General features: G+C 36.2%; 1 protein-coding gene and 1 pseudogene across 7 annotated transcripts in view; one reads left to right on the top strand and one right to left on the bottom strand.

Annotated features, from left to right (window-relative positions):
* Positions 1-24555, bottom strand: part of LRBA (LPS responsive beige-like anchor protein) — a 785650-nt gene that overhangs the window by 697180 nt on the left and 63915 nt on the right. The window lies entirely within an intron of this gene.
* LOC123591579 lies at positions 10680-11940 on the top strand (annotated as a pseudogene).

Raw genomic sequence — 24555 nt, 5'->3', positions numbered from 1 at the left:
TGATGTTAGATATAAGAACATTGTAGTACATTTTGAACAGAAAATAGAAGAAACAATCCCTCAAAAAAACATTACAAGGGTGAGGCGCCTAGGTAGCTCAGTCGGTTAAGCATCCAACTTCGGCTCAGTTGGTGGGGTCGAGCCCTGCATCAGGCTCTGTGCTCACAGCTCAGAGGATGGAGCTTGCTTCAAATTCTGTGTCTCCTCCTCTCTCTGCCCCTCTCATGCTCATGATCTCTCTCTCTCTCTGTCTCTCAATAATAAATAAATGTTAAAAAGATATTTTTTAATAAAATTTAAAAAATAAAAAATTTAAAAACACATTGTAAGGTAATGGTTAGTAAAGTCATATATGACTATATAATGCAGGCACTGAAAAGAATAAGGCAGCTCCATCTGACATGAAGATTTCTCTAGGTGAGAAAATCAAGATGGAAAAAAAAAGTGAACAGTAGGCTACAATTTGAATGCAAAACATATGGATATGGATATGGATATGGATATGTAAGTATTACCTAAGCATGATACACAAGAAACTAAATAGTGATTGCCAGGGCACCTGGGTGGCTCAGTCAGTTATGTGTCCGACATCAGCTCAGATCATGATCTCCCATTTCATGGGTTCAAGCCCCACATCGGATTCTGTGCTGACAGCTCAGAGCCTGGAGCCTGCTTCTGATTCTGTGTCTCCCTCTCTCTCTCTGCCCCTCCCATGCTCACACTCTCTAATATAAATAAGCATTAAAACAAAAAAATTAAATAGTGATTGCCTCTGGAAAGTCAAATAAGCATCTGGGGGAAAAGAGCAAAGGGAGAGTTTTTAATATATACATGTTTGGACATTCTCCACACAGGTCTAAATAGTCAAAAATCTAGTTGCAACTAACTTAGGAGACCTTACCTTCACCTTTAATATTACTTACATCAATCTTTCGTTTTAATCTGTGTTTATTTCTACCCGTAACCACCCTTCCAAGAAGCTACAGAATTAATTTTTTAAAGTAATTTCAAAAAAAACCCAAATATTTCACCAGCTTTTAAATTGAGTTTATACTGTGAGAGCAGCATCCAGACAGGTGTTTTAAATATTTCTCCATTGCTTTAAATATTATAAAATATACCTTTCAAGGAGAAAATTGATGGCAGAAATTGGTACATACAAATGTGTGGCATATTTGATATACTATATGTATGCATATCTATTATACCTAAAAAGCATGCACAGGGTCTACAGTATGTCACGTTAACCCTTTCTAATAGTTATTTGAAGCTGATCAACCTTCAAAACACAAATTTGTTTTCAATGACAAGGATCATAATCCAAGTCTAGGCATTGGCTAGTTATTATCTGAGCTGTAGTAATGGCTCTGCACTACAAAATGTAATCTTCCCAAATGTCATAGTAAGTTATGAATATCTGAGCAGCCTAATGCACTTTACTAGCCGTGAAATGTGAAAATGTAATCTTATTACCTTTTTTATGGTTGTATTTTTTTGAATAATGTAGCCTAGAAACTGATGTATAGTCTTTTTCTGCATTTTAGCATGATTTGGTCTCCTATGCTATACAGAACATTTTTCACAACTCTCCATTTCAACATATTTTAGTCTTGGCCTGAACTTCATAAACAATTTTTATAGCAACCTTCAGGGTGGCATAACATGCTTTCTATAGGTTATAGTTTAATGTACAAGATTATAGAAATTTTAAAACATATTATCAAAGAATTCAAATCAACCTTCACAAGTTTTGAATTAGGATTTTAATTGGGCATGATGATTACTTTCTTCAATGGTTATATTAATAAAATATTTTAAATCTAAGTCATTTGTATTTTCAGAATACCAAGAAACACATACAGACCAAAAATAATTATCTTCTCTTCAAAAGATTTATAAAACTGGAAAAACTGTAATACAGAGAAAATTCTAATGCTTCAAAGTAAAGCTATATTTTCTGTATAATCTTTCCTAATTTTTCCTCAAAGATGTGGCCAGAGAAAGGTATAGCAGAAAACTCAGAGTGCAATCACAATTTATGCCCCTAACTAGATATTTTCTATTTCTTGTGACAAATCACATTTTGTCTCTGAACCTGACTACTCATTTGTAAAGCAAATCAAGTAAAGAGTAAGCTTCTTTTATTTATATGCATCCTTCAAAAATGTATTTACTTTTTAAAAAGTGCTAATCCCAAAGTATCCAATTTGTCCCTAAGAATCCAAACCTAAATGAATGTGACCTTACACATGTCTATAGTCACCAGAAACTTATTAATAGGGTGAAGTTGAGGGGAAATTACAATGCTGTGTCACAGACTGTAACATCTCCCAATTTACATTTTTTTCCTCTTCTATAATAATATAGAGTTTCTAGTCTGGTACATGAGACCCAGGCAAAAAATTTCCTTTCTAGATTTCCTTGACATTACCTGCCATGTCACCAAGTTCTGACCAATGAGGACAGGCAGTAGTATGTGCAACTTCTGGCTATTACTCTTAAAGGAAAGAACACAACTTATCTTTGCAACTTTCCTCCTTCCTCTTATGTAAGCCACTGAAAAACAGCAAAAACTAGAGTAGTTACCTTGGAATCTATGCCATAAGTCTCATGTTGAATATAACAGAACAGAAAGATCTATGGATCCTGACAACAATTTCATAAATTCATTTGTCCACATAAAGATCTGTACATGAATGTTTACGGAAGCTTTATTCATAATCACCAAAAACTAGAAACAATTCAAATGTCCACCAACTAGTAAATGGATAAACAAGCTGTGGTACAATCATACAATAGAATACTTACCAGCAATAATAAGGAACAAATTATTGATACCATTTACAACACAAATTAATATCAAAAACATTATGCCAAGTCCAGCAAGTTATACACAAAAGCTACATATTGTATGATTTCATTTATATGACATTCTGGAAAAGGCAAAAGTATAGGGAGAGAAACTGGATCAGTGTTGCCACGGGCTGAGGATAGAGGGACAGAATTAATCAAAAAATCATGAGAAGACTTGAGAGTAATGAAATTTTGGTATCTTGATTGTGGTACTGGATACACAAATATATCTATCTGCCACATTTCATAAAACTGTATACCTAAAAAGGGTGAATTTAACTGTATGTCATTTTTTTTAAATGTTCATTTTTGAGATAGAGCACACACATGTACACAGGGTAGGGGCAGAGAGAGAGGGGGACAGAGTATCTGAAGCGGGCTCCTTACTGACAGCACAGAGCCCAATGCAGGGCTCAAACTCACCACAAACCAAACCATGAGATGATGACCTGAGTAAAGTCGTACATTTAACCAACTGAGCCACCCAAGTGCCCCTACCTCTATGTCTTAGTAAATCTTAAAACAAACAAACAAAAAAAAAAACAAAAAAAAAAAACCTCAAGCCATTTGCCATTTGTATCAAAGACAAGAGAAAAGTAAGATCCTCCAACTAGAGGCAACAATGTAGAATTAAAATGGCAAAGTCATATAATACAAGAAAATTAAAAGAAAAACGTCACTATAGTAAAAAGCATGTTTTACTGATAATGAATTATCATCTTTATAGTTTTCAATAACTCATGTACTAGAGAAAGTAACAAAACCATCTCATTTCTCCCTGTTCATTTTACCTTTCATAAAATTTAAAAATTTTCACTGAACTACAACATGTCTACAAAAGCAGTATTAAGCAAAAAGTTTCCATGTAATCTGAGAAACACTGGATTAAACAAGGCTAGAGATGTTTACACAATAGGATTGCCACAATATTCATATTCACAATACGATATGCTACTATATTTTTATGTCTCCAAAAGTTAGATAACCAATGCATAGATTTCCTACAATTTATTTAACAATGGAATCTTTTCTTTCCTTTTTTTTCTGACAAGAGCTTTTCACAGGAGTAACATTCTTCCAAAGGCTTTTCTGAGAAACACTGGATAATATAATTGTATTCTTGAATCTTATTGCCATGAATAATATCACAGAATTATCTAATGTTTTACATTAGATAGGCTTTTCAAATCTTCAGGTGAATGGCTTAAAGCAACCTATTTGTTTTTCATAAGTTCCTTTCTATGATTAAGAACATAGTAATTAATCAAAAAAAGAGACATCTCAAATTAAGATTGCCTTAAGGGAAAAGAAAATATCAGCAATCAAAAGCAATCAAACTGTCCCATCCCTTCCTCTACAAACCAGGACACAAGTACAGCAAAAGAAATGTCCTCCCACACTTAATTAGGGCTGTTCTACATGCCAAGAGAGTTCAGCTGAAGTAACCAGTGACGTTCAAGGCTATGTCATTAAGAACTTTATGGCTTCCCTTGTATCACTTATTCTAAGAAAAAAATCAGTCACCATGTCATGAGGATATTCAAGAAGGTATGTAAAAGGCCCACCTGGAGAGGAACTGAGGTCTCCAGCCAATAGTTTGCATTGACTTGCCAATCAAGTAAGTAGCCCTGGAAGCTGGTCATCCAGCCCCAGTTGAGTCTTCAGATGAATAAAACTTCAGCCAACATCTGAACTGCAACCTTATTAGAGACTCTAAGCCAGAACTATCCTGCCAGTTTGCTCCCAAATTCCTGACCCACAGAAACTGTGAGCTGGTAAATATTTATTATTGCTTTAAGCTGTAAAGTTTTGAGATAATTTGTTACACAGCAACACATAACTAATATAATTATAAATCAATCAGCTAACAGTAGTTGGGGAAAACTGTTTTACTCTGTTTCTGTACTATTTCAATTTTTTTTAATCCCAACACAAATAAATAATTTTAAAATACAAACAATAACCACATATAAGCATTGAGTGATTACTATAAGCTATACACTATGCTAAGTGCTTTACATAAATTAGCATTTTTAATTATCTCTTACAAAAACTTCTATTATCTTCACTTAATAGATGAGGAATCTGAAACATAACTAACTTGCCTAAACTCACAAGGTACTAAGGTAGGTGAACCAGGCTTCAACAATGTATAACAACTGTATTTAATAGACTGTGACAGGTAATACAGACTGGCTAACCCAGCATCTCTTCCCCAAAGTCTTATCAGATACCTAATGAATGAACGCATATTTCTTGTTTCGAGAATGAAATAGAGGTGGCCTGGCTGGCTCAGTTGGTAGGGCATGCGACTCTTGACTTCAGCATAGGTCATAATCTCAGGGTGGTGAGTTCAAGCCCCACAATGGACTCCATGTTGGGTGCGGAGCCTACTTTAAAAAAAAAAAAAAAAGAGTAAGGGGTGCCTGGGTAGCTCAGTCAGTTAAGCGTCCAATTTTGGCTCAGATTATGATCTCACAATTCTTGAGTTAGAGCTCTGCATTGGATTCTCTGTCTCCCTCTCTCTCTGTCCCTCCCCTACCCTCACACACTCTCTCTCAAAAATAAATAAACATTTAAAAAAAAAAAAAAGCGAGTGGCACCTGAGTTGCTTAGCCGGTGAAGCGTCCCACTTTGGCTCAGGTCATGATCTCAAGGTTCATGAGTTCAAGTCCCATGTCGGGCTCAGAGCCTGGAACCTACTTCACATTCTATGTCTCCCTCACTCTCTGCCCTCCCCTGCTTGGAATCCGTCCGTGTCTCTGTGTCTGTGTCTGTCTGTCTGTCTCTCTCTCTCTCTCTCTCTCTCTCTCTCTCTCTCAAAAATAAACATTTAAAAATAAAAATTTTAAGTGAAATGCAATAACAACCCGTTATTTTGAAAGCTATTAACTTGATGTATAAAAACATTACAGAACTCAAATACCTAAACCCCTCCTCTCTAGTTTTCTGCCACTACAAAGATTGGAAAGATAAATGCTTACTCTTCCAGCATCCTTAGAATCTGAATGGACATGAGAAGTTCTGGCAAACAGATATGAGAAAGGCTGAAAGGTGTTAATGAAACGATTTGGTTTGCTTGATAAAAGGAAAACAGATGTAGCTGGCATAACCCTTTGTTCTTCTACCTTCCTCACTCCCTTGAACAAAAATGTCATGTCCAAAGGTGCAGTAGCCATCTTCATATCACGAAGCTTACAAGCACAAGCATAGAGAGAAAGCCAATGCATGAAGAATAGTAAAAGGAAAGGTAGAAAGCATTTAGCTCTTTAAGCTTATTAAATAGAACCTTTTTTTTATTTTTTTTAAAGTTTATTTATTTTTGACAGAGAGAGACAGAGCATGAGTGGGGGAGGGGCAGAAAGAGGGAGACACAGAATCAGAAGCAGGCTCCAGGCTCTGAGCTGTCAGCACAGAGCCCGATGCGGGGCTTGAACTCACAGACCACGAGATCATGACCTGAGCCGAAGTCGGATGCTTAACCAACTAAGCCACCCAGGCGCCCCTAAATAGAACCTTATTAAGCAGAACCACTAATACCAGCAACTGCCTATCTCAAATTCCTTGTTATGTGAGAAAAATAAAACCTCTATTTCGTGCAGTTGCTATTATATGTGGATTCCACTGCTTAAAGAACACCAACCTATTTAATATACAGATGTTCAATAAATGGTGCATAAATGAGTGAGTGGGTTAACAGAGAGAGCGATCTTGGACAGTTCCTTGTTCTAAATATGACTTAGAACTTTGCATTTAACTTAAGTGACTATAATTCATTTTGTGCTTTAGAAAAATGTATCACAAAGTGATAACAGATATGAATATACACACACCAGAACACAGCAATTCTGTTCCATGAAATATCTCTAGATAAATTGCCACTGTAGTACATTTGTCTAAATATTTCAAGAGGGCTAATTTTAATGAGATAAGTGATACAATAATACCAAATTTTCACAGACAAAGATATCAGTGGATATTCTAGCATCAAAAGACTAAAGACTTCAGGTATTAAATTTATTCAAATGAAACAATGAAAGCTCTGATAAGTTACGGCAGACTTTAAAGTCGAATAACAACCAAACAATGTACGTTGGGGTCTATAACTGTGATAAGAATTTACTGTAATACATATATTTAAGTAGAAGAGTAATACTCAGCAGTATATACTAAATCTCTACTACCCAAAATGTTTGAAGAATACAGGAACTCTGTTTACTGAGTTTTATGATTATTTGAGAGTTAATCAGAAAATATTTCCTATCTTGGGGCTCCTAGCTGGCTCAGATGGAGCATGCACTCTTGATCTCGGGGTGTCAGGGTCGTGAGTTTGAGCCCCATGCTGGGTGTAGAGATTACTTAAATAAAAACTTAAAAAAATTATTTTTAATATTTCCTATCTCAAATATTCTATGCTAAAGGTTTAAATATATGGGAGCAGATGCCCAGCTAAGAACTATTTTTTTTTTCCAAATAGCAACTATCTTACATAAAATTTAAGATCACTTAAACTGAGTGAATTTTAGTTTCAAATATATAAGAAATGAGAATGACTGCTACTGAAAATATTTAGACAAAACTGAAAAGACAGTATCAATGGGGAAAAAAAGCAGCTGATATGGCAAGAGGACAGTTTTGGCAATGAGAAGAGAAAAAATGAAACTGACAAAAAAGCATAGCCAGGCTTTAAAATCATACTCCACATCTGTGTATCAGGAAGAAGGCAGAAAAAAAATCCTAAACAAGAATGGCTAACAATATGAACTTTGGCATGAAGTTATACTCTAAATCATGGATACTGGACAGTTCTTTTCTCATCTTAAATATCCAATCACTCTGAGAGCTGAGAGGCATACAGAATGCAATATAGGCAGGGCCTAACAATTCAACCACTTATAAAAATATCATCGGGGCACCTGGGTGGCTCAGTTGGTTAAGTGTCCAACTTTGGCTCAGGTCATGATCTCATGGTCTGTGAGTTCGAGCCCCGCGTCAGGCTCTGTGCTGACAGCTCAGAGCCTGGAGCCAGCTTTGAATTCTGTGTCTCCCTTTCTCTCTGCTTCTCCCCTGCTCATGCTCTGTCACTCTATCTTACAAAAATAAATATTCAAAAAATTTTTAAAATAAAAATAAAAATATCATCTACAAAATTATATACAGAAAGGCTCAGAAATTAAGATACAAAAATTTATATTGCAGCACTGTTTGTAATTACACTGGAAATAGCTTAAATATCCACCAATACAGAAACAAACATATAAATGATGGTATATCCGTATAAGGGAATACCATGTAACCTTTAAAAAGAATATAAATCTATATATGTTAGTATGTCATGGTATTCAAGACCTACTACTAAATTTACAAATCAGTACATACACTATGATCGTATTTCTTTAAAAATACAATAAAATTTCAATTAAAGAACATGAACATTTAGCTTCAGTGTAAGTATCAGGCCAAATTATGTTGCTTAGTTTTAGCTAGATGCCCACTTATGCATCACTTCAGGCATTCCTAAAGTTTAGGTGACAAATGATTATATTATCAAGTATATTAACATCATAAATAATCAACATAACAGTATCAGTAATATGAAAAGGACAAGTCATTTGGATTTAATACAGTCACTCTCAAACACAGACATTCTGGAGTAAAAATCTCGTTACATGTGTTATACATTAAACGTCTATCAGATAGGGTGCCTGGATGGGTCAGTCGGTTAAGCATCCAACTAACTCTTGATTTCAGCTCGGGTCATGATCTTACAGTTGTGTGAGTTTGAGCCCCACAACAGGCTCTGCCACGGACTCTGAACTGACAGCACGGAGCTTGCTTGGGATTCTCCCGCTCTCTCCGCCCCTCCCCCACTAGCACTCTCTGTCTCTCTCAAACTTAAAAAAAAAGTGTAGAATAAATGTACATTTCCTACTGTAAAAGTTAAATACTGCACTAATTAGTTATTATGAAAGGTATTAATTATACACATAAAAATGATTGAGAATACAAATAGCTAAATAAGAGGAAAACAGATTGTCACTTAATATGAATTTAAAAACTGCAGATAGGGGCGCCTGGGTGGCTCAGTGGGTTGAGCGTCCGACTTCGGCTCAGGTCACGATCTCGCGGTCCATGAGTTCGAGCCCCGTGTCGGGCTCTGTGCTGACAGCTCGGAGCCTGGAGAGCCTGTTTCAGATTCTGTGTCTCCCTCTCTCTGACCCTCCCCCGTTCATGCTCTGTCTCTCTCTGTCTCAAAAATAAATAAACGTTAAAAAAAAAAAAAAATTAAAAAAAAAAAATAATAACTTGATTCACACACACGCCTTTAAAATCATTCCTAACACTGAACAAAACACAGTAAGACTTTACCTTAGCCAGGTAATAGTAAAGAAGAAAGTTCAGTATGTTGATGGCGACATAATCATCAGCCTTTGCTTTACAACAGCCCTTTACTGATAGTCAGTCAAAATAATATCTTACCCCACAGTTTATATCAGCGTAAAGAGAGGCTATTTAGGCTTACAAATGTGCATTCCGTGACCACAAAAGCAATGGACTACTCTGCGTTGCCAAGAAAGTATTCTCTGAATTAGAATATGAGATGTACAAAACTTTACTAAAATGTTCAATAAGAAAACTTCAGTAAGAATTAAAAATTTCCATAGTTTTACAAGTATTCACTTATCTCCAAAATGCCTTCTAAAATGGTGGTATTTGGTTTCATCCTCATATGAATTTCCCAATCAGCCAAAAGTCTATTTTATACACCTCTCACATACACATATCCTATTTATGCATTATGTATGGCAGTTATTTCTATAGAAAAAGCCTGAAGAATATACAGCAGACTATTAGTGGTGGCTATCTTGTAAGATGGAGTTACAAAAGGATTTAACTTTCAAAGTCATATATTTATGACATATTTCCATGTCTCAAAAGAAGTATATACATATTTTCTTTGAATATAAGGGAGAGAAAAGATAATTTAATCTTTTCAATATGCACTGAATATGTGGAAAACAAAACAGGAAAAAATAATGCTTCTTAATTTGTATCTACAAAAATCAAATTGTGTGCAACTGATGTATCCTATCAAAACTGAGGGAAAGAAAGCTACACAATAAGGATATAAAATAGATCAGGTATACAGTATCAAGTATCCACAATGAAAGATGAGTAAAATATCTACCTTTTGGTGTGAGATCTTAATTTTAATGATAGTACTTTCATGAGTCACTCCCAAACTGCATTTTGTCCAACATCCTTAACCATAAACAATTATAGCTTGAGTGTTTTCAAAAACACAGCTACTCTTAGAACAGTGGTTAAGAGCATATCCTTTGGAGCCAGACCACATTTGACTACTGGTTCTACCAGATACCAAGTATAAGGGCAAGGGCAGGATAGTTCACCTCTCTATGGCTCACTTCCTCATGTGTAAAATTAGGATAATAATGGTACCCATCTCTTAAAGTTGATGTGACAATTAAATAAACTAAAAGTATCTCCATTAAGGCACATCCTCTTAGATGAGGATAAAAGAACTCACACATCCTTCCATCTGCTCTTAAAAATCTCACTTCAGGGGCGCCTGGGTGGCGCAGTCGGTTAAGCGTCCGACTTCAGCCAGGTCACGATCTCGCGGTCCGTGAGTTCGAGCCCCGCGTCGGGCTCTGGGCTGATGGCTCAGAGCCTGGAGCCTGTTTCCGATTCTGTGTCTCCCTCTCTCTCTGCCCCTCCCCCGTTCATGCTCTGTTTCTCTCTGTCCCAAAAATAAATAAACGTTGAAAAAAAAAAAAATTAAAAAAAAAAAAAAAAATCTCACTTCAAAAATAATATCAAGTTCGATCCACAGCGGGAGCACACCCCAGAGAGCCCTGAGCAGCCCCACCACCGCCACCGGCCTAGTTAACCATAACATGCTGGGAAAAGGCACAGCTGCACAAGCAGGCAAATCCACGCAACCACTAGGCCCAGAAGTAGCAGCAGCCCCCGCCGCCCCACCCTCTGCTCTGAGGACTCCAAGCATGAGCAACCGCACAGGGAGCAAGGGCTCAGGCGACCTCACATCATCGGTGCCTGCGAAAAGGGACGGCAAGATAATCTGTTTTGGGAACAGTAAAATAGTTCACTGTAAGAAACAGATATGATTTCATCCACAGGAATGACACCGAAGAAAATGTATTTGTACACGAGACTGCCATAAAAAAATAACCCCTGGAAGTACCTGCTCAGTACTTCGCAGTAGGAGATGGAGAGGCTGTGGAGTTGATGTTGTTGAAGGAGAAAAGGGTGTGGTAGCAGCAAAGGTCACAGGCCCTAGGGGAGCTCCAGTGCAATGCAGTAAATACGCAGCGGACCCTAACAATTATGGACGCTTTCCTTCGCAGAAGTCCTCCCCACAATTACCCACAGAATTACCAAACTACTGTGAGTGCGGAAAGGACTCGGAGAGTGCTCTCAAAGGTCTGGCCCCACTGCGCTGGCCATCCCGCAGGCAATGTTTCTACATGTGGAGACCCTCTGAGCGTCAACAAGTCTTCCAACCCTCCGGTGCAGAGAGAAGGGGTTGAGGGTGCTGACAAGCAGGGTACAGGAGAACGAAGTAGACCAGTGAGACAGAAACAAATCACATCAAAGAGACTTCCAGATACAACTACTACAACTCAACTTAGCTTCTTCCCCAATTTCTTAAACTCATGTCCTATTGCTTGTAGACATCTACACATACTGCTTCACAATAAACATGGCTAAAACATAACTGATGATCTTCTCCCTAACCCTGCTATGATTGCTACTCCAGTTAGTAATCCTCCCACATGGCATCTTCAACTCTCCTCTTCCTATGTACAATGTCGAATTTATTAAATGCTGCTGACTCTACCTCCTAAAATTTCTTAAATTTGTCCCTCTTCCTCTTTACTACCATCACTAAACTAGCTGAGAACTCCTTCATTACACACACACAAGTATCAGTATACTTGATCCACTGGATTAAATGTCCATAAAATACAGAAGTCTACACACATGGCTGTCAGCATTGCTCACTTTGTAGGAGAGCACAGGAGAAACTGGCCATGGAGAGAAAGAGGCAGAACACAGAACAAAGTTTAAAAAGATAAGGAAAAACAAGAATCATACATGTAAGTTTATACATGTATATACAATAACATGTATGTGTTTATATAAAATTATGTATGTGATTCTATGTATAAAGACATTTTTCTAACCTAAAGCAAATTTGTTCTAAGTTGAGGGTATTTATATATCCCATTTTCTCTGTTCTTTACTATAAATCTTTTTTTAAGCACTAAAAGAAGAAAAAAACTTATTTCATTAAACTCAATTCCCCTTTTTTAAACTAGGAGCAAGTAACTAAGAGCAACATCTTGTGTATCCTATCACACCTCCATTTATTAATCATATTAAGAGAACTTATCAAAGACTACTCCAGTCAACTATGCAACATATCCAATAGTCACTGTGAAAGAATGGTTCTTTGCATAATTCCACCCAAATCAAATCAATTTGAGGGAAAAAAACTACATAGCATACCCCTTCTGATAACTTCAAACTTTATGTAAAAAGGCTTGATGAGGTTCTCAAGTACATTTAACTTCACTTGACCCATATGAACAGAGAATTCTTGCCCTACATAAACTTAGAATTTGTATTTTGTAGAACACTTTTTGGGAAAGTACATGCTATCAAATAATAACTGTAGTAAATTAAATGTAGCCAATTATTTACTTGACTCACACGAGACATAATAAACCCTAATAATGGAGACTTTCACCAGCAGCATTCTATCTCTATGACCCCATAGCACCATCTTGCCTAATTTGGGAGTAAGGGTGGGGGGTTCTTTGCCTATTGCACTCAATTGGTTCAAAATGGTTAAAAACAAAACCATAATAATCCTTAATACAATAACCCAAGTCATTTATAAGAGCCATCAAATGTAATATGCACTCACACAAACTTCCACACCTCTTCTTTCCTGGCCTTCAATTATTTGTAAGTTTACTACTTTTACCATGTCAAGATTAATAAGAAACATTTTTTTTTTCCAATTAAGATACTATTGAACACACTACATAACCAATTTTGAATCTACATTCCAGAATCATATGGTTTTGTACCATATTATAAAACATTATGATATACTATTTCTGTTCTGGTTTCTTAAGCTTTATGATCAGGCTAGATATCTACTTGATTGATAACTAAGAAAAGACTTGCTCACAGCAATTTATCTAGACCAAAAGCAAAATTATACAATGTGTAAAGTTTATCTATATTGTACTCTCACCACTTTTTATGCATTATTATTCCCCCTTTTGGCATCCCTTCTTTTATCCCCAGGTGGACAGAAATCTTATCTTCTCCTCTGGATGTTTGATGATTTTCCTCCAAGAGCAAAATCCCACCCAGATCTATATTCTATACTCTCTGGGTAAACTACCCAAAACTCCAATATTTACTGTAAGTATGTATGTATGAATGTGTGTATATAAATCAGCATGTGTCTGTGTGTATACGTATGTGATTGTGTATGTGTGTACACATCAGTGTCTTCCACACAAACTCATGATCTTTCCCATGGGGCTCTCCTTCACTTTGAGGAAAGTACTATCATTATGTTATAAAAGTAAATGTCCCTACCTCACTGTCTTCTTAGATAATCTGCAAGAATTAGAACTCCTATCAACCAATAAGAACTGACACATAAGACTCAACCCAACAGAATACATATTGTTTTTCATAAGAGACTTTTTTCTACTTTTAATTTAATTTTTTAATTTACATCCAAATTAGTTAGTATATAGTGCAACAATGATTTCAGAAGTAGATTCCTTAATGCCTCTTACTCATTTAGCCCATCCCCCCTCCCACAACCCATCCAGCAACCCTCTGTTTGTTCTCTATATTTAACAGTCTCTTATGTTTTGTCCCCCTCCCTGTTTTTATATTCTTTTTTCTTCCCTTCCCTTGTGTTCATCTGTTTAGTATCTTAAATTCCTCATATGAGTGAAGCCATATGATATTTGTCTTTCTCTGACTAATTTCGCTTAGCATAATACCTTCCAGTTCCATCCACGTGGTTGCAAATGGCAAGATTTCATCCTTTTTGATTGCCGAGTAATACTCCATTGTATATATATACCACATCTGCTTTATCCATTCATCTGTCGATGGACTTTTGGGCTGTTTCCATACTTTGGCTATTGTTGATAGTGCTGCTATAAACATTGGGGTGTTCGAAACAGCACACCTGTATCCCTTGGATAAATACCTAGTAGTACAATTGCTGGGTCATAGGGTAGTTCTATTTTTAATTTTTTGAGGAACCTCCATACTGTTTTCCAGAGTGGCTGCACCAGCTTGCATTCCCAAAGAGACTTAAATACGGAGAACAAACAGAGGGTTACTGGAGAGGTTGTGGGAGGGGGGATGGGCTAAATGGGTAAGGGACATTAAGGAATCTACTCCTGAAATCATTGTTGCACTACATGCTAACTTGGATGCAAATGAGAAAGAAAGAAAGAAAGAGAGAGAGAGAGAGAGAGAGAGAGAGAGAGAGAGAGAAAGAGAGAGAGAGAGAGAGAAAGAAAGAAAGAAAGAAAGAAAGAAAGAAAGAAAGAAAGAGGAAAGAAAGAAAGGAAAGAAAGAAAGAAAGAAATACTGTTTTCAAGTGCCCATGGGATATATATGAAAATAGACTGTATCCTGGGACATTAATACAAAATTCAATAAATTTAAAGGAACTGAAATCGTATACAATGGGTTCTTTGACTACAGGAGAATCAAACTAGAATAGAAAGGTAAAGAAAGAAATAACACAAAGATAAAGTTATCAGAAAAAAACCTCCAAACATTTGGAAACTAAAATATGCACTTCTAAATAATTGACAGGTCAAAAAAGAGTCTCCAGGGAACTAAAAACAAATACCAAGAACTGAATCAAAATAAAATACAACAGGGGTGCCTGGCTGGCTCAGTCAGTAGAGCATGTGATTCTTGATCTCAGGGTCATGAGTTAAAGTCTCACACAGGGCATGGAGCCTACCTAAAATAAATAAATAAATAAATGGATGAATGAATGAATGAATGAATGAATGAATGACTATAAATACAACATATCAAAAATCTGTGAGCCATAGCTAATGCAGTACTTAGAGGGAAACTCTTAGCACTAAATGTATATATTAGAAAAATAGAGAAGTTTCAAATAATCTACATCTTCATTTTAAGAACCTAAGAGAAGATCAAAATAAATCCAAAGCAAGGGGTGCCTGGGTGGCTCAGTCACTTGAACATCCAACTCTTGATTTCAGCTCAGGTCACGGTCTCATGGTTTGTGGGTTTGAGACCCACATCAGTGATTGCACTGACAGCATGGAGCCTGCTTAGGATTCTCTCTCTCCCTCTCTCTCTCTGCATCCTTCTTCAAAATAAATAAATAAACTTAAAAATTTTTTAAATAAATGCAAAGCAAGCTGAAGGAAGGAAATGATAAATTAAAAAAGATAATGAAACTGAAATCAAAAAATAATAGAGAAAAATCAATGAAATAAAAATATAGGTTTTTGAAAAAAAAATCAATAAAATTTAGAAAACTTTAGCAGGACTAAAAAATAACAGAAAAAAAGACACAAAGTACCAGTATCAGGAATGAAACAGGAAATATCAGTATAGACCCTGCAGATGACAAAGAATAATACTACAAACAACTCTAACCAAATAATTTGATAATGTAGATGAAATCAGCCAATTCCTCAAAAAACACAAGCTACCACAGTTACTCAATGTGAAATAGATAATTGAAGGGGTGCCTGGGTGGCTCAGTTGGTTAAGCATCCAACTTCAGCTCAGGTCATTATCTCACGGTTCAGGTTCATGGGTTCAAGCCTCACATCAGGCTCTTGTGCTGACAGCTCAGAACCTGGAGCCTGCTTCAGATCCTATGTCTCCCTCTCTCTCTGCCCCTCCTGTGTTTGTGCTCTCTCTCAAAAATAAAATAAATGTTGGGGCACCTGGGTGGCTCAGTCAGTTAAGCGTCCGGCTTCGGCTCGGGTCATCATCTCGCAGTTTGTGAGTTCGAGCCCCGCGTCGGGCTCTGTGCTGACAGCTCAGAGCCTGGAGCCTGCTTGGGATTTTCTGTCTCCCTCTCTCTCTCTGCCCCTCCCCCGCTCATGTTCTGTCTGTCTCTCGAAAATTAATAAACATTAAAAAAAATTTTTTTAATAAAATAAATGTTAAAAAAGTTTTTTAATAAATAATTTAAGTGACACAACTATTAATGAAATTGAGTTCATAATTTTAAAACTCTCAAAAAAGAATTCTCAAGGTTTACATTGTTTTACTAAAGAATTCTACCAGGGGCACCTGGGTGGCTCAGTCAGTTAAGCATCCACCTTCAGCTCAGGTCATAATCTCATGGTTTGTGGGTTTGAGCCCCACGTCGGGCTCTGTGCCGTGCTGACAGATCAGAGCCTGGAGCCTGCTTCAGATTCTGTGTCTCCCTCTCTCTCTGCCCCTCCCCTGCTCATGCTCTGTCTCTCTGTGTCTCAAAAATAAATAAATAAAACACTAAAGAAAAAAAAAGAATTCTACCAAATGTTTAAAATTAACACTAATTTTATACTCATTTTATGAACTACTATTACTCTGATACCAAAGACAGTACAAAAAAAAGGCACTGTATACCAATATCCCTCATGAATATAAACAAAAGAATAGCAAGTAGAAAACATTTTTTAATTTAAAATAAAAGCAACATTAAAATAATAGCAAGTAGAAAACATTTTTTAATTTAAAATAAAAGCAGGGGCACCCAGGTGGCTCAGTTGGTTAAGCATCCAACTCTTGGTTTCAGCTCAGGTCATGATCTCACAGTTCATGAGTTCGAGCCCCACATCAGGCTCTGCATTGACAGTGCACAGCTCGCTTGGGATTCTCTCTCTCTCTCTCTCTCTCTCTCTCTCTCTGCCCCTCCCACACTCGCTCTCTCTCTCTCAAAATAAATAAATGAGCTTAAAAAATTTCTTAATAGCAAGTAGAATTCAACAATATATAAGAAGAATTATATACCAAATGGATTTGATTCCAGAGATACATTATTTCAGTATCGAAAAATCAAACAAATAACCCACCATATTAATAGGTTAAAGGAGAAAAATCACACGATCATATCTATTGATACAAAATAAAAGCATCTGATAAAATTCAACACCAACTGATGATAAAAACTCTCAGAAAAATATGAATAAAGGGTATCTTTTCAACTTGATAAAGGGCATCTACATAAAATCCACAACTAACATTATAATTTATAGAAGATTGAATGCTTTTCCCAAAGATCAGGAACAAGGCAAGGATGTACACTCTCACCACTCTTACTCAACACAGTGCTGGAAGTTAGGGCCAAGGCAATAATTGGCAAAAAGAAAATGAAAGCCATGCATATAAGAAAGGAAGAAACAAACTGCCTCTATTTGCAGATAACATGATTATCTATGTTGAAATCAAAGGTATGTACCAAAAAACATCCTAGAACTAATAAGTAAGTTCAACATGGTTACAGCCTATAAAAAATTGTGTTCATTTCTGTATACTAACAGTTAATACGTGGACAATAAAATTAAAAATACAGTATTATTTACAGTTGCTCAAAATCTTTGAAATATTTAGATGCAGATGGATGTAAATCTACCAAAACACAGACAGGACTTACATGCTGAAAACAAAAAATGATGATTTAAAAAAATAAAAGAATATCTACATAAATGTAGACATACACTGTGTTCACAGTATAGATACCAACTCTCCCCAAAATGATATACAGATTGAACAAAATTCCTATCACAATCTCAGCAAGATTTCTGCAGATTTGGAATGAATGTTCTAAATTGATACTGAGGTGTGCCTGGGTCAGTCAGTTGAGTGTCTGACTCTTGATTTTGGCTGAGATCACGATCCTAAGGTCATGGAATCGAGCCCTGCATTGGGCTCCATGCTCAGCATGGAATCAGCTTAAGATTCTTTCCCTCTCTCCCTCTGCCCCTCTCCCACTCTCATGCTCTCTAAAATTTCAAAAAAAAAGCGGGGGGTGGGGGGGCACATGGGTGACTCAGTCAGTTAAGCACCCAACTGTTGATTTCAGCTCAGGTCATGATCTCACAGTTCATGGGATGGAGCCCCCATCTGGCTTTCCACTGAAAGAGTGAAGCTTAATTGGGATATTCTATCTTTCTCTCTTTCTCTTTCCCTCTCTCTCTCTCTCTCTCTCTGCCCTTCCCTTGCTCACTCATTCTTTCTTTCAAAATAAACATTTATAAATAAATAAATAAAATTGAAAAAAATTACAAATAAAATTGCTATTGAAAAGCAAAAGAACTAAGAGAGCAAAAACAATCTTGAGAAAGAAAAATAAAGTGGAAGAAATTAGTTTACCCAATTTCAAGACCTATTGCTACAGCAGTCAACACTACAGGTAGTGCCATATGAACAGATATATAAACCAACAGAATGGGATAGAGAACCCAGAAGTAGACCACATAAATATGCTCAACTGACTTCTGACAAAGATACAAAAGCAATTCAATGGAAGAATTTCAATAAACAGTGCTAAAACAATTAGATATCCATAAATGAACAAATGAAACTTCACCTAAGTAGACAGCATACCTTATACAAAAACCGACTCAAAGTAAATTGCAGATTTCAAGGTAAAAAATAAAACTGTCAGAGAAACACACAGGAAAAAATCTTCAGGATTTAAAACTAGGCAAAGAGTTCTTAGATGACATCAAAACCAAGGCTCATAAAAGGAAAAACTGATAAACTGAACTTTATCAAATAAAACTTTGATCTCCAAAAGATCCTGTTAAGAAGGTGAAAAGACAAGCTGCAAACTAGAAGAAAATATTTGCAAAGCACACATCTGACAAAAGAAAACACCTAAAATAAATAAAGAACTCTCCATAGTCAACAGCAAAATCATCATCATCATCATCTAATCAGAAGATTAGAATAAAAAATTCAAATGTCAAAAGACAAGAATAGGTGTTTTACCTAAGACTACATGAAGATAAATAAGCACATGAAAGTATGTTCAACATCATAACTTACAGAAATGTAAAAGAAAACCACAGTAAGATATCATTAGACACACAATACACAACAGATACACATCTATCAGAATATCTAAAATAAAACATAATAACAAAACCAAATACCAACAAGGATGCAGAGAAACTGAATCACCTATCTGCTGTTGGTGGGAATGTAAGATGAGAGTTAGGTGGAAAACAGAGTAGCAATTTATTGAAATAGTTTTTTCATGTAACTGCTATACACACTAACAAATATATATCTGGTATTTTTCCCCAAGAACTGAAAACTTTTGTTCAGACAAAAACCTGTACACAAATATATTAACAGCAGCTTAATTTGTCTCAGCCAAAAAATGAGAAAAATTCAGATGCCCTTCAACAGGTAAACGGTTAAACTAACTGGTACATTCACACCTTGGATTACTACTCAACAATAAAAAGGAAAAAAAACACATTGACACACACAAATATCTAGATGAATCTCCAAAGAATTGTACTAAAAAAAAAACAAAAGGTCATATGGTATATGATTCCATTTATACAAAATTCTTAAACTCACAAAATTATATAACTCCAGAACAGATTAGTGGTTGCCAAGGGTTAAAGAAGAGTGGAGCAGAAAGGAATTAGATGTGACTGTAAAAGGGCAAAGGACAGATCCTTTTCTGATGGAAACTTCTATACATTTATTGCACTGATGTCAATATTGTATTGTAGTTTTAAGATTTTCCCACCGGGATAAAGAGAGTAAAGGATACAAGGGATCTCTCTCTATTATTTCTTATAACCACATGTGAATCTACAATGATCTCAAAATAAAAAGTATAAGTTAAAAAAATAAGTAACTGGGGCACCGGGGTGGCTCAGTCAGTTAAGCGTCCAACTCTTGATTTCGGCTCAGGTCATGATCTCACGGTTCATGAGTTCCAGCACTACATCAGACTCTGCTGCTGGCATGAAACCCACTCGGGACTCCTCTTCCTTCCTCTCTCTGCCCCTCTCCACGTGCACATGCTCTCTCGCGCTCTCAAAAAATAAACATTAAAATAATGATAAAAAGGAACTAATGTGAGGTGTGACTTAGAATTGTCATAGGATTAATTGTTCCACTGATAATTTCCCATTGAAAAGAAAAATATATTAACCTGGATAAAGTGCTCATTAGCAGGAAATGAAAGCCAAATTAAAGAGCAAAAAAACTCTGGTGAGCACAAATTCTGAAGTCACATAAGACACACAGTCCCAGTTTCATTAACTTTCCATGCTTCCCCACCCCAGCCAAAACAAAAAAAAACAAAAACAAAAAAAAAGTGGGTATGTTTAATCACTTGTCCTACACCTAAAAAAAGCTTGCCATATACCAAAAAAACGATTAGGCATATTTTAATATCACACAGAGTTTATTTACCCTATTGACTCAATTCAAATATTTGCATTATAAAATAAATATGCAAATTTGAGCCTTCAAACAGGAAATGAAATTTTCTAAATCCATTACATAACTTTGGATTCATGTGTGCAGTGAAAGCTAATAAATCATTTAAACCTTCACACACAGAACCTTTTTAAATTTGCATTTATCTACAGTAAATACTGCCATGTTCTTTAATAGCTTTCTAGTTCAATCTAGCAAACTAGTGATTTATGGCAATGATATATTTTAAAAATCAGAAATTTGTCACTATGTGACAACCAGTCAGAAGTCCACTGAACTTATATTATGCGGAATCAAAACATCATAGAATATGAAAGAGACAGCAAAATGTCAAGCATTCAATAATCAAATCAATTACTTCAGTATTTGAGTCTGATTATATGCAAAACTGTTCATAACATTACATATACTTTAAGATCCTTTATTACTTTAACAAGCCCACGTTATCATTCTCTCAATGCTTCCAAGTTATTTTAAAAGACTAATACTATGATTTCACTTACATATGGAATCTGAAAAATAAACAAACAACAGAAAGAGACTCATACAGAGAACAAACTGGTGGTTATAGGGGGAGGCGGTTTGGGAAAATAGGTGAAGGGGATTAAGAAGTACAAACAACTTGCAGTTATAAAATAAATGGCAGGGATGAAAAGCACAGCATAGGGAATATAATCAATACTATTATAACAACATTGCATGGTGACAGATGGCAACTATACTTTTCTGGTGAGTATTGCATAATGTATAAAATTGCCAAATCACTATGCTATGTATTTGAAACTAACAAAACACTGTATATCAACTGTACTTCAATAACAAAAATTTTAAAGAAAACACATTGTTAAATTTCATACTTTATAACTTGAAGTCCTTTATAACCTGAGTCCTATTTTGAGGAACAGCAAAATTTACAATATGTAAAAGATCTATATTACTTTTTTTTCCAAAAAACATGAACTTTTAGATCTTTATAATTTTTAGTACCAATATTCTTATGTAGAAAGATTCATCAGATGTGAAAACAAGAACTGTATTAACAATAGAGGAATGGGGCGCCTGGGTGGCTCAGTCGGTTAAGCATCCGACTTCAGCCAGGTCACGATCTCGCGGTCCGTGAGTTCGAGCCCCGCGTCAGGCTCTGGGCTGATGGCTCAGAGCCTGGAGCCTGTTTCCGATTCTGTGTCTCCCTCTTTCTCTGCCCCTTCCCCGTTCATGCTCTGTCTCTCTCTGTCCCAAAAATAAATAAACGTTGAAAAAAAAAAAAACAATAGAGGAATAAACTGGAAACCTAAACAAACATCTACTATAAGAGATACATGTTGTTTGTGCCTGTATTGCACTCACTTTTCCTTTCATTCTCCCATCCACTTCATTGCATTCTCCTGGCAATGAGGTCACAGTACCTCACACCTAGGCCATAGAGAGGACACATGCAAGTTTGCCATTCTCCTGGTCACAATGATAAATCCAGGAGTGAAAACATGACCTAATTCAAGCCAATCAAAATCATTACCAAGATTTTTTTTTTTTTAATTGGGAGGTAGAAAGGAAGGGCTTTTGTACTTTGGGGTCAAAAGCTGGAAAGTTACTTAAATTGGCAGCTTTCAGTAGACATCTTTCCTGCCATGTATACAGAGAAATTCATCTGCACCATGAATGGAGAAAGAATATTCTGGTGGCATCAACTCCTCAGTTCCAGCACCTGGTTCCAGAGCTCCCCTGGTTTTCAAAGCTTCATTCAATGATCTATTCTGACTGATAGTGAAAAGCTAAAAGCTTTTCCTCTAAGATCAGGAGTAAGACAAGAGTGTCAACTCTGGCCACTTTAAAAAAAAAATAGTATTGGAAGGACTAGCCAGAACAATTAGGCAAATACAGAAATAGAAATAGAAATAGAGGGGCGCCTGGGTGGCGCAGTCGGTTGAGCGACCGACTTCAGCCAGGTCACGATCTCGCGGTCCGTGAGTTCGAGCCCCGCGTCGGGCTCTGGGCTGATGGCTCAGAGCCTGGAGCCTGTTTCCGATTCTGTGTCTCCCTCTCTCTCTGCCCCTCCCCCGTTCATGCTCTGTCTCTCTCTGTCCCAAAAATAAATAAATGTTAAAAAAAAAAAAGAAAAAAAAAAAAAAGAAATAGAAATAGAAATAGAAATAGAAGGCATCCAAAGTGGAAAGGAAAAACTAATCTGTTTTCAGATGATATGATCCTTTACAAAATTCTATACACTCCACCAAAAACTGTTAAAACTAATAAATGGATTTGTTAAAGTTGCAAGATACGAAATCAACATTCAAAAAAAAAGTTGCATTTCTATACAGTGACAACAAGCTATCTGATAAAGACATAAAATAAACAATTTTCATTTGTAATAGCAAGAAAAAGTATAAAATAATTTAAGAACAAATTTAACCAAGATAGTAAAAGATCTATACAACGAAAAACATAAATAAGACACTGATAAAAGAAATCGAAGACGCAAATGAATGGAAAGGTATTCCAAGTTCACTGCTTGGAAGAATTAAAATTGTTAAAATGTCCATTCTACTCATTGATGTACTAGTCCCACTTGTTTATTTTTTCTTCTTTTGCCTGTGCTTTTGGTGTTAGATCCAAAATGTCATGGCTGAGACCAATGTCAAGAAGCTTTTCCTTGAAAATATATGTTTAAGGGGGCGCCTGGGTAGCTCAGTCTGTTAAGCGTCCAACTTCGGCTCAGGTCATGAGCCGTGGTTCACTAGTTCAAGCCCCATGTCAGGCTCTGTGCTGACAGCTCAGACCCTGGAGCCTGCCTCAGATTCTGTGTCTCCCTCTCCCTCTGCCCCTGCCCCATTCATTCTCTCTCTCTCTCTCTCTCTCTCTCTCTCTCTCTCTCTCTCTCTCTCAAAAATAAATAAAACATTTTTTTTAATTTTAAAAAAAGAAAAAAAATATACATTTAAAAAGAGGAAAGGCACCTGGGTGGCTCAGTCGGTTGAGCATCCAACTCTTGATCCCCAGGGTTGTGGAATCACGCCCCATGTCAGGCTCTTCACTAAGCAAGGAGCCCACTTCAGATTCCCTCGTTCTCTCTCTCTCCCTCCCTCCCTCCGCCCCTCTCCTCCACCCACACTCTTTAAAATAAATAAATATATAAAGTTTTTTTTTTTTTTTAAAGAGGAAAAACATGCAAATATGTTATATCTGTTCATAAAGACCCAAACAAAATTTGGAAAGATGTGTGAGGTGCCAATAATAGTTACTTTTCAGGTTTTCTTTAGCAATGACTAAATTCATTTAGGGGGAGATTATTTGGCAGGAAAAAAGAGGTGGGAGAGAGATATCATATTCATTTTTATTTTTGAACTATTAATCTATCATCCATATAAAATATTAAAGACCCAAAAAATGGTCATTATATTTGATACCCCGGAAAATCCTGGAAAAAATACCATCCCAAAGATAACTTAATACTGGCTCAGATACTATGACCAACTAACACATTGGTATCAATAAAGATAATCTTTCATACATGATCCATCTTCATTTTCTTTTTAGTCTCAGTATTATGTAAAGTGTTTTACCCCTAAAGAAAGACAAAAGCAAAGTGGAGACTGTGGTGGACGATGGGTAGGGAAGGATAATTTAATCAATCCACTGCACTTACAAAATAAATGCCCTAAAAGCAAAAATATTCAAATGGTATTTTTGAAGCTCATTTTCATACATGCTAAGCCTTTCCTCCTTGCTCTTACATTGATATTTGTCTTAATGTTCAAATTGGTTAATGGTGTATCAGGATTCTTCCAGATAGTTTAACATATCACAAAACCAGGAAGGTAAACAGTGCTAGAAGGTGAAATATTTAACACAGTTAACAAGTTTTCCCAACCAAAAGCATACTAAAGGCAATGAACCTGTATTTACCAAAACATCTATTACTGTGTGTTTTCTATCAGCATAAACAAACAGAAGGTACAAAGAATGGGGTTAAAATGAGATGGCTCTAGTGAGAATTAATATTTAAATGACTCTATATCTTGCCATCAGAAATCCCAGGCTGAGGCCACAGACAAGCTCATGGCCTTGAAATCTAAACAACATAGAAACATAAGCCTTCGTCTAGCTCCTATTAGTTATTTAAGATCTACTATTACAACATTAAAATATCAA

This window comes from Leopardus geoffroyi, chromosome B1, assembly GCF_018350155.1.
Source record: "Leopardus geoffroyi isolate Oge1 chromosome B1, O.geoffroyi_Oge1_pat1.0, whole genome shotgun sequence".
Taxonomy (NCBI): domain Eukaryota; kingdom Metazoa; phylum Chordata; class Mammalia; order Carnivora; family Felidae; genus Leopardus; species Leopardus geoffroyi.
The sequence above is the reverse complement of the archived record's forward strand: the minus strand, read 5'-3'. Positions and strand labels throughout refer to the sequence as shown.